At 40.7% G+C, this 10,860-nt stretch overlaps 1 long non-coding RNA gene across 1 annotated transcript in view; it reads left to right on the top strand.

Moving 5' to 3' along the window:
* The first annotated feature begins 3,273 nt into the window (after window positions 1–3,273).
* The window catches only part of LOC307181505, a 34,023-nt gene continuing 26,436 nt past the window's right edge, over window positions 3,274–10,860 (top strand). The window contains exons 1-2 of the long non-coding RNA XR_013826931.1: window positions 3,274–3,291; window positions 8,966–9,032. This is a non-coding gene — a long non-coding RNA (uncharacterized lncRNA). The remainder of the gene's footprint in view (window positions 3,292–8,965; window positions 9,033–10,860) is intronic.

Below are 10,860 nucleotides of genomic sequence, written 5' to 3'. Positions count from 1 at the left end.
TGTGTCTTTCTAATTGTGTCTTCTTAGGTCATAGGCCCGGGAGCGTGCCTGCTGAATCCTATGGTGCTTCGATGGGTATCTGTTAAAGGCAGCTCCATTCTGTTTTCATTAGTGGCTCTTTCCAGTTTAGTCCCACTTAGAGATGAGGGTACGCATTTCTCCACAGCCCCTTCAGCATTTATTGTTTGCAGAATTTTTGCTGATGGTCATTCTGACCGGTGTGAGCTGATACGTTTTTGAAGATTGGATTTGCATATCTTTAACATTTCCTCATGATGAGCATTTTTCCATGACTTTTTTGTTGTTGTTGCTGTTAAAAAGGAAAAAAAAAAACCAGTGCGTGTAAAATATACCTCTTGAAATTGTCTTCTTGAAACCTTGCCCTCTTTTGAAACTTTGGGTCGATTTTCGACCGCAGGATTTTTTTTGAAGGCGTGTGGCACTTACAAGTTTGCAATTGTTGTTAATATTTAGTGACCATTAGCACTGGGTTGAATGCTGCCGCTGTGGGAAACGGCCGCACGGCGGCAGCGTTTCTCCTTTCCCAAACCTTGTTACTAGGGCAGCAGAGCTTTCCTGGAACTCGTGTTCCTAGGTTGTAAATTAGAGTGGAATGTGCCAGGAAAACAACGCATAAGTTTATGTCTCAGGACATCTTCTTCATTGTTATAATTTAACTTTTTTTAATCAGGGTAATGATTAGAATATTATTTGTTCTAGGTGTACACACACTGGTTCATTTCTAATATATATATATATATATACATATATATACACACACACACACACACACACATACATATATATATTCATGTACAGATCCTCTTTCCATGTAAATTAATACAGAGTGTTCAGTAGACCTCCCTTCGTATATGGTGAGTCTCTTATATGTATGTATTTCATATGTATTTGTGTACGTATGGCAGCCCTAACCTTAATTTGCCCATTGCTCCCACCTTTCGTTTTAGATAACCATAGTTGTTTTCTAAGTGTTTGTCTTTCTCTGTGGAAATAAGTTCATTTGTATCAGTTGTTAGATGCCACCCAGAAGTGGTATCATAAGATATTTGTCTTTTGCTTTCCGACTTACCTCATGTTCTGTGATTATCTCTAGGATCATCTATGGTGCTGCAAAGAGCAGTGTTTCCTTGTTTTCCACGGCTGATATTCCACTGTGCACATGGACCACTTCTTCTTTGTCCACTCATCTGCTGATGGCCATTTTGGTTGCTTCCGTGTCTTGGCTTTTGTGCATATTGCTGCAGTGCACCTTTGCCAGCCTGTGTCTTCTCGACTCTGGTCTGCTCGGGTGAAAGGCCCAGCGGTGGGCCTGCTGGATTGAACGGTACCTCAATTTTTACTTTGAAACACAGTTCCTTTGTGTTCTCATGATGGCCTCTTACTCCTTTACACCTCAACAGCAGCTAGAGGGTACACAGTTCTCTAAAACCTCTTCAGCATTCATTGTTTGTAGACCTTTTGCTTAGGGTCATTCGAGTGGTGTGTGTTGAAAGCTTTTCATAGATTAGATTGGCATGAGTCTAATAATTCCTGACGTTGAGCTTGTATCCATTTCCCTTTTTATTTGTAAAGAGTGTGTAAATCTTACCTCTCATAGGATCTTTTTGAAAACTTTGCTCTCTTTTAAGTGTTTTGGCCACTCCCTGCCTCAGAACATTTTTTTGAGGGCAGGTGTCCTTTACAGCCCTGAGTCCTTGTGAGTATGAAGTGACCATTAGCCGTGGTTTAAAGCCGCTCTTGCGGGAAACGGCCACAAGGCGGCACAATTTCTCCATTTACAACTCAGGGCATTTGGGCAACAGAGGCTTCCTGGAAATCGTGTCAGTAGGCTGTAAATTAGAGTGGAATGTGCCAAGGCAAACCCCTGACAGCTTATATCTCCTTACTTCTTGTTTGTTTTTTAAATGTAATTTTTCTTTTTCCTCAGCGCAAATGAGATAAAAATGTTGTGTATGTTCTAGGTGTACAGAATCTGGTTCATTATATCTATGTATCTATCTATTCATCTTTGCCTCCTTTCCCATGGACGTTATTACAGAGTGTTGAGTGGACCTCTCTTGGTATTCCATAGGTCTTTGGTGATTCTAGGTTTCATATGTATTAGTAGAGGTCTGACACCCCCATATCCTAATTTATCCATTCTTACCACCTTTCCGTTTGGTTAAACATAATCTTGATTTCTTAATCCATGAGTGTCCTTTTCTTTGAAATAAGTTCATGGGTATCATTTTTTAGGTAACACGTATAAGTGATATCATAGGATGTCTTTCTTTCGGTTTCTTTCTCACTTCAAGGTGTGTGATTATCTCTGGGTCCTTCTATGGTGGTGCAAACAGCACTGTTTCATGCTTTTCCATGGCTCATGTTCCACTGTGTACATGGACCACTTCTTCTTTGTCCATTCATCTGTTGACGGCCATTTTGGTTGCTTCCAAGTCTTGGCTGTGGTAAATATCACTGCAGTGTAGGATTGCCAGCCTGTGTCTTTTGGATTCTGGTCTTCTCAGGTGAGAGGCACAGCAGTGGGTCTACCAGACCCTATGGTAGCTCAATTTTTCCCTTGAAACGCATGTTCTTTCTGTTCTAACTACTGGCTGTTACCAGTTTACCTCCCACCAGCAGCTACAGGGTACACAGAGTTCTCTAAAACCCGTTCAGCATGTGTTGTTTGTGGACTGTTTTGCTGATGATCATTCTGACTGTTGTGAGGTGAACGCTTTCATAGATTGGATTTGCGTGACTTTATTAATTTCTGATGTTAAGCATTTTTTCCATGCACTTGCCTTGGTTAAAGAAAAAAAAACAGAAGAAAAGACAAAATGTGTGTCAAATATGCCTCTTGAAATTGTCTTCTTGAAAGGTTGCCTCTTTTGAAGTTTTTGGTCGATTTTCGACCCCAGAATTTTTTTTTGAGGACAGGTGTCATTTACAGGCCTGCAATTCAGGTGAATTTTAACTGACCATTTGCACTGGGTTTAAAACTGCTGTTGGAGGAAGGCCAAAATGCTGCAGGATTTCTCCACTCTGAAATCTGGTTACTAGGTCAACAGAGCCTTCCTGGGAGCTGTGTTCCAAGGTTGGAAGGTAGAATGGCATGAGCCAGGAAGAACGCCCATAATTTTATGCCCCATTATTTCTTGTTCATTTTTTTAATATAATCTTTTATGACAGCAAATTTGATTGCAATGTTTGCTTTGTTCTAGGTGCGCAAGATGTGTGTGTTTTTTACACCGAGACATATATGTATTCATCTTGGGATCCATTTGCCAGGTAGGTTATGACACAGTGTTGAGTAGTCTTCTCTTGGAATTCTGTAGGTCTTTGGCGATTATATATTTCACGTGTGTTTGTATACCTCTGTCGACCCCAATATCCTAATATATCCAATCTTTACAACTTTCCGATTGGTTAAGCATAAGTTTGTTTAATAAATCTGTGATTCCTGTTATCTGTGGAAATATCTTCGTTGGTATCCATTTCTAGGTAACACCTATAATTGATATCATAGGATATGTGTCTTTCGCTTTGTGACTTACTTCAAGTTGTGTGATCACCTCCAGAGTCATCTACGGTTCTTCAAACTGCTTCGTTTCACGTTTTTTCCATGGCTCATGTTCCATCTGTACACGTGCCAGTTCTTCTTGGTCCATTCGTATCTTGATGGACTTTTTGGTTGTTTCCATGTCTTGGCGATTGTAATACTGCTGCAGTGCCGTTTTGCCTGAATGTGTCATTCCATTTCCGTCTTCCTAGGTTATAGGCCAAGGAGTGGGCCTGCGGGATCATATGGTATCTCAGTGTTTACCTTTTAAGGGCTGCTCCATTCTCTTTTCATTGGTGGCACTTACCAGTTTACGAGCCACTTAAAGGTGAGAGTGCATTTGCTCACAGCCTCTGCAGCATGTATTGTTTGTATTTCTTTGCTGAGGGTCATTCTGACTGGTGTGAGCTGATACCATTTTGTGGCTGGATTTGCGTATGTCTAATAATTCCTTATATTGAGCTTATAGCCATGCATTTTTATTGTTTTTTAAAGAGTGAGTACAGCTTACCTATTCAAATAGTTTCTTGAAGTATGCGGCATATTTTGAATTTATTTTGCCATTACCTCCCTCAACACATTTTGTTGGCAGGTGTCATTTATAGCCCTGCAGTCCTTGTGAATGCGAAGTGACCTTTAGCACGGGTTGTAAAACTGCTGTTGCGGCAAACGGCCACAGGGCGGCAGCATTTCTACATTGCCTACCCTAGTTACTAGGGAAACAGTACCTTCTGGGAAGTAGTGTTCCTTGGTTGTAAATTAGAGTGGAATGTGCCCGGATAAACACACAAAGCTTATGTCTCCTCAGTTATGTTTGTTTTTTATATTGACTGTATTTATTGTATCGGAGTAATACTCCGTTGTGTACACGGACCACTTCTTTTTCGTGCATGGACCTTTTGGTTGTTCCAAGTCTTGGCTAGGGTAAATAGTGCTGCAGTGTAGGATTGTCAGCCTGTGTCTTTTTGATTCTGGTCTTCTCAGGTGATGGAGCCAGTAGTGGGCCGACCAGATCATATGGTAGCTCAATTTTTACCTCCTTTCTGTTCCCACTACTGACTGTTACCATTTGACATCCCAGCAGCAGCTAGAGGGTATACAGTTGTCTAAAACCCCTTGAGCATTTATTGTTTGGAGATTTTTTGCTGATGAACGTTCTGACTGTTGTCCCGTAAACGTTTTTGTAGATTGCATTTGCATGTCTTTAGTAATTCCTGATGTGGAGCTTTTTCCACGGCCTTTTTTGTTAAACGGAAATAAAGAAAAAAAGAAAGAATGTGAGTTAAATGTGCCTCTTGAAATCGTCTTCTTGAAAGATTGCCCTCTTTTGAATTTTTTCGTCGATATTCGAACCCAGGATTTTTTTGAGGGCAGGTGTCATTTACAGAGGTGCAATTCTTGTGGATAGTAAGAGACCCTGAACACTGTGTTTAAAGCTGCTTTTGCAGGAGACAGTCACAAGGCTGTGGCATGTCTCCATTCCCAAATCTGGTTACTAGGGTAAAAGAGCCTTCCTAGGTGTAATGTTCCAACCTGTAAGTTAGAATGGAATGGGCCAGGAAAAACCCCCATGAGTTTATGTCTCATTACTTCTTGTTGGTTTTCTTAATTTAATTTTTATTTGTTATCACAGCAAATTTGAATACAATGTTTTGTTTGTTCTGGGTGTGCAAGATGTGGTTCTTTTACATATATGCATATTATCTGTTCACCTTCGGATCCATTTCCCATGTGGGTTAGGACACAATGTTGAGTAGTCTTCTCTTGGTATTCCATAGGTCCTTGGTGCTTATATATTTCACATGTGTTGGTGTAGCTCTGTTTTCCTCAATATGCTAATTTATCCAGTCCTCAAACCTTTCCATTTGGTTAACCATACGTTTGTTGATCGTATCTTTGATTGCCTTGCTCTGTGAAAAATCTTCATTGGTATCAATTTTCAGGTAACATCATTAAGTGATGTCATAGGATATGTGTCCTTCGCTTTCTGACTTACTTCATGTTGTGATTACCTCCAGGCTCATCTATGGTGCTGCAAACGGCATTGTTTCATTTTTTTCCTTGGCTCCTATTCCATCTGTACATGTACCGGTTCTCCTTTTCCATTCATCTTTGGATGGACGTTTTGGTAGCTTCCCTGTCTGGCCTATTGTCATACTGTTGCAGTGCAGTTTTGCCTGCCTGTGTCTTTCTAATTGTGTCTTCTTAGGTCATAGGCCCGGGAGCGTGCCTGCTGAATCCTATGGTGCCTCGATGGGTATCTGTTAAAGGCAGCTCCATTCTGTTTTCATTAGTGGCTCTTTCCAGTTTAGTCCCACTTAGAGATGAGGGTACGCATTTCTCCACAGCCCCTTCAGCATTTATTGTTTGCAGAATTTTTGCTGATGGTCATTCTGACCGGTGTGAGCTGATACGTTTTTGAAGATTGGATTTGCATATCTTTAACATTTCCTCATGATGAGCATTTTTCCATGACTTTTTTGTTGTTGTTGCTGTTAAAAAGGAAAAAAAAAAACCAGTGCGTGTAAAATATACCTCTTGAAATTGTCTTCTTGAAACCTTGCCCTCTTTTGAAACTTTGGGTCGATTTTCGACCGCAGGATTTTTTTTGAAGGCGTGTGGCACTTACAAGTTTGCAATTGTTGTTAATATTTAGTGACCATTAGCACTGGGTTGAATGCTGCCGCTGTGGGAAACGGCCGCACGGCGGCAGCGTTTCTCCTTTCCCAAACCTTGTTACTAGGGCAGCAGAGCTTTCCTGGAACTCGTGTTCCTAGGTTGTAAATTAGAGTGGAATGTGCCAGGAAAACAACGCATAAGTTTATGTCTCAGGACATCTTCTTCATTGTTATAATTTAACTTTTTTTAATCAGGGTAATGATTAGAATATTATTTGTTCTAGGTGTACACACACTGGTTCATTTCTAATATATATATATATATACATATATATATACACACACACACACACACACACATACATATATATATTCATGTACAGATCCTCTTTCCATGTAAATTAATACAGAGTGTTCAGTAGACCTCCCTTCGTATATGGTGAGTCTCTTATATGTATGTATTTCATATGTATTTGTGTACGTATGGCAGCCCTAACCTTAATTTGCCCATTGCTCCCACCTTTCGTTTTAGATAACCATAGTTGTTTTCTAAGTGTTTGTCTTTCTCTGTGGAAATAAGTTCATTTGTATCAGTTGTTAGATGCCACCCAGAAGTGATATCATAAGATATTTGTCTTTTGCTTTCCGACTTACCTCATGTTCTGTGATTATCTCTAGGATCATCTATGGTGCTGCAAAGAGCAGTGTTTCCTTGTTTTCCACGGCTGATATTCCACTGTGCACATGGACCACTTCTTTGTCCACTCATCTGCTGATGGCCATTTTGGTTGCTTCCGTGTCTTGGCTTTTGTGCATATTGCTGCAGTGCACCTTTGCCAGCCTGTGTCTTCTCGACTCTGGTCTGCTCGGGTGAAAGGCCCAGCGGTGGGCCTGCTGGATTGAACGGTACCTCAATTTTTACTTTGAAACACAGTTCCTTTGTGTTCTCATGATGGCCTCTTACTCCTTTACACCTCAACAGCAGCTAGAGGGTACACAGTTCTCTAAAACCTCTTCAGCATTCATTGTTTGTAGACCTTTTGCTTAGGGTCATTCGAGTGGTGTGTGTTGAAAGCTTTTCATAGATTAGATTGGCATGAGTCTAATAATTCCTGACGTTGAGCTTGTATCCATTTCCCTTTTTATTTGTAAAGAGTGTGTAAATCTTACCTCTCATAGGATCTTTTTGAAAACTTTGCTCTCTTTTAAGTGTTTTGGCCACTCCCTGCCTCAGAACATTTTTTTGAGGGCAGGTGTCCTTTACAGCCCTGAGTCCTTGTGAGTATGAAGTGACCATTAGCCGTGGTTTAAAGCCGCTCTTGCGGGAAACGGCCACAAGGCGGCACAATTTCTCCATTTACAACTCAGGGCATTTGGGCAACAGAGGCTTCCTGGAAATCGTGTCAGTAGGCTGTAAATTAGAGTGGAATGTGCCAAGGCAAACCCCTGACAGCTTATATCTCCTTACTTCTTGTTTGTTTTTTAAATGTAATTTTTCTTTTTCCTCAGCGCAAATGAGATAAAAATGTTGTGTATGTTCTAGGTGTACAGAATCTGGTTCATTATATCTATGTATCTATCTATTCATCTTTGCCTCCTTTCCCATGGACGTTATTACAGAGTGTTGAGTGGACCTCTCTTGGTATTCCATAGGTCTTTGGTGATTCTAGGTTTCATATGTATTAGTAGAGGTCTGACACCCCCATATCCTAATTTATCCATTCTTACCACCTTTCCGTTTGGTTAAACATAATCTTGATTTCTTAATCCATGAGTGTCCTTTTCTTCGAAATAAGTTCATGGGTATCATTTTTTAGGTAACACGTATAAGTGATATCATAGGATGTCTTTCTTTCGGTTTCTTTCTCACTTCAAGGTGTGTGATTATCTCTGGGTCCTTCTATGGTGGTGCAAACAGCACTGTTTCATGCTTTTCCATGGCTCATGTTCCACTGTGTACATGGACCACTTCTTCTTTGTCCATTCATCTGTTGACGGCCATTTTGGTTGCTTCCAAGTCTTGGCTGTGGTAAATATCACTGCAGTGTAGGATTGCCAGCCTGTGTCTTTTGGATTCTGGTCTTCTCAGGTGAGAGGCACAGCAGTGGGTCTACCAGACCCTATGGTAGCTCAATTTTTCCCTTGAAACGCATGTTCTTTCTGTTCTAACTACTGGCTGTTACCAGTTTACCTCCCACCAGCAGCTACAGGGTACACAGAGTTCTCTAAAACCCGTTCAGCATGTGTTGTTTGTGGACTGTTTTGCTGATGATCATTCTGACTGTTGTGAGGTGAACGCTTTCATAGATTGGATTTGCGTGACTTTATTAATTTCTGATGTTAAGCATTTTTTCCATGCACTTGCCTTGGTTAAAGAAAAAAAAACAGAAGAAAAGACAAAATGTGTGTCAAGTATGCCTCTTGAAATTGTCTTCTTGAAAGGTTGCCTCTTTTGAAGTTTTTGGTCGATTTTCGACCCCAGAATTTTTTTTTGAGGACAGGTGTCATTTACAGGCCTGCAATTCAGGTGAATTTTAACTGACCATTTGCACTGGGTTTAAAACTGCTGTTGGAGGAAGGCCAAAATGCTGCAGGATTTCTCCACTCTGAAATCTGGTTACTAGGTCAACAGAGCCTTCCTGGGAGCTGTGTTCCAAGGTTGGAAGGTAGAATGGCATGAGCCAGGAAGAACGCCCATAATTTTATGCCCCATTATTTCTTGTTCATTTTTTTAATATAATCTTTTATGACAGCAAATTTGATTGTAATGTTTGCTTTGTTCTAGGTGCGCAAGATGTGTGTGTTTTTTACACCGAGACATATATGTATTCATCTTGGGATCCATTTGCCAGGTAGGTTATGACACAGTGTTGAGTAGTCTTCTCTTGGAATTCTGTAGGTCTTTGGCGATTATATATTTCACGTGTGTTTGTATACCTCTGTCGACCCCAATATCCTAATATATCCAATCTTTACAACTTTCCGATTGGTTAAGCATAAGTTTGTTTAATAAATCTGTGATTCCTGTTATCTGTGGAAATATCTTCGTTGGTATCCATTTCTAGGTAACACCTATAATTGATATCATAGGATATGTGTCTTTCGCTTTGTGACTTACTTCAAGTTGTGTGATCACCTCCAGAGTCATCTACGGTTCTTCAAACTGCTTCGTTTCACGTTTTTTCCATGGCTCATGTTCCATCTGTACACGTGCCAGTTCTTCTTGGTCCATTCGTATCTTGATGGACTTTTTGGTTGTTTCCATGTCTTGGCGATTGTAATACTGCTGCAGTGCCGTTTTGCCTGAATGTGTCATTCCATTTCCGTCTTCCTAGGTTATAGGCCAAGGAGTGGGCCTGCGGGATCATATGGTATCTCAGTGTTTACCTTTTAAGGGCTGCTCCATTCTCTTTTCATTGGTGGCACTTACCAGTTTACGAGCCACTTAAAGGTGAGAGTGCATTTGCTCACAGCCTCTGCAGCATGTATTGTTTGTATTTCTTTGCTGAGGGTCATTCTGACTGGTGTGAGCTGATACCATTTTGTGGCTGGATTTGCGTATGTCTAATAATTCCTTATATTGAGCTTATAGCCATGCATTTTTATTGTTTTTTAAAGAGTGAGTACAGCTTACCTATTCAAATAGTTTCTTGAAGTATGCGGCATATTTTGAATTTATTTTGCCATTACCTCCCTCAACACATTTTGTTGGCAGGTGTCATTTATAGCCCTGCAGTCCTTGTGAATACGAAGTGACCTTTAGCACGGGTTGTAAAACTGCTGTTGCGGCAAACGGCCACAGGGCGGCAGCATTTCTACATTGCCTACCCTAGTTACTAGGGAAACAGTACCTTCTGGGAAGTAGTGTTCCTTGGTTGTAAATTAGAGTGGAATGTGCCCGGATAAACACACAAAGCTTATGTCTCCTCAGTTATGTTTGTTTTTTATATTGACTGTATTTATTGTATCGGAGTAATACTCCGTTGTGTACACGGACCACTTCTTTTTCGTGCATGGACCTTTTGGTTGTTCCAAGTCTTGGCTAGGGTAAATAGTGCTGCAGTGTAGGATTGTCAGCCTGTGTCTTTTTGATTCTGGTCTTCTCAGGTGATGGAGCCAGTAGTGGGCCGACCAGATCATATGGTAGCTCAATTTTTACCTCCTTTCTGTTCCCACTACTGACTGTTACCATTTGACATCCCAGCAGCAGCTAGAGGGTATACAGTTGTCTAAAACCCCTTGAGCATTTATTGTTTGGAGATTTTTTGCTGATGAACGTTCTGACTGTTGTCCCGTAAACGTTTTTGTAGATTGCATTTGCATGTCTTTAGTAATTCCTGATGTGGAGCTTTTTCCACGGCCTTTTTTGTTAAACGGAAATAAAGAAAAAAAGAAAGAATGTGAGTTAAATGTGCCTCTTGAAATCGTCTTCTTGAAAGATTGCCCTCTTTTGAATTTTTTCGTCGATATTCGAACCCAGGATTTTTTTGAGGGCAGGTGTCATTTACAGAGGTGCAATTCTTGTGGATAGTAAGAGACCCTGAACACTGTGTTTAAAGCTGCTTTTGCAGGAGACAGTCACAAGGCTGTGGCATGTCTCCATTCCCAAATCTGGTTACTAGGGTAAAAGAGCCTTCCTAGGTGTAATGTTCCAACCTGTAAGTTAGAATGGAATGGGCC

Source organism: Stenella coeruleoalba (genome assembly GCF_951394435.1).
Source record: "Stenella coeruleoalba genome assembly, contig: scaffold_46, whole genome shotgun sequence".
Classification (NCBI taxonomy): domain Eukaryota; kingdom Metazoa; phylum Chordata; class Mammalia; order Artiodactyla; family Delphinidae; genus Stenella; species Stenella coeruleoalba.
This window is presented reverse-complemented; position numbering and strand designations above follow the sequence as displayed.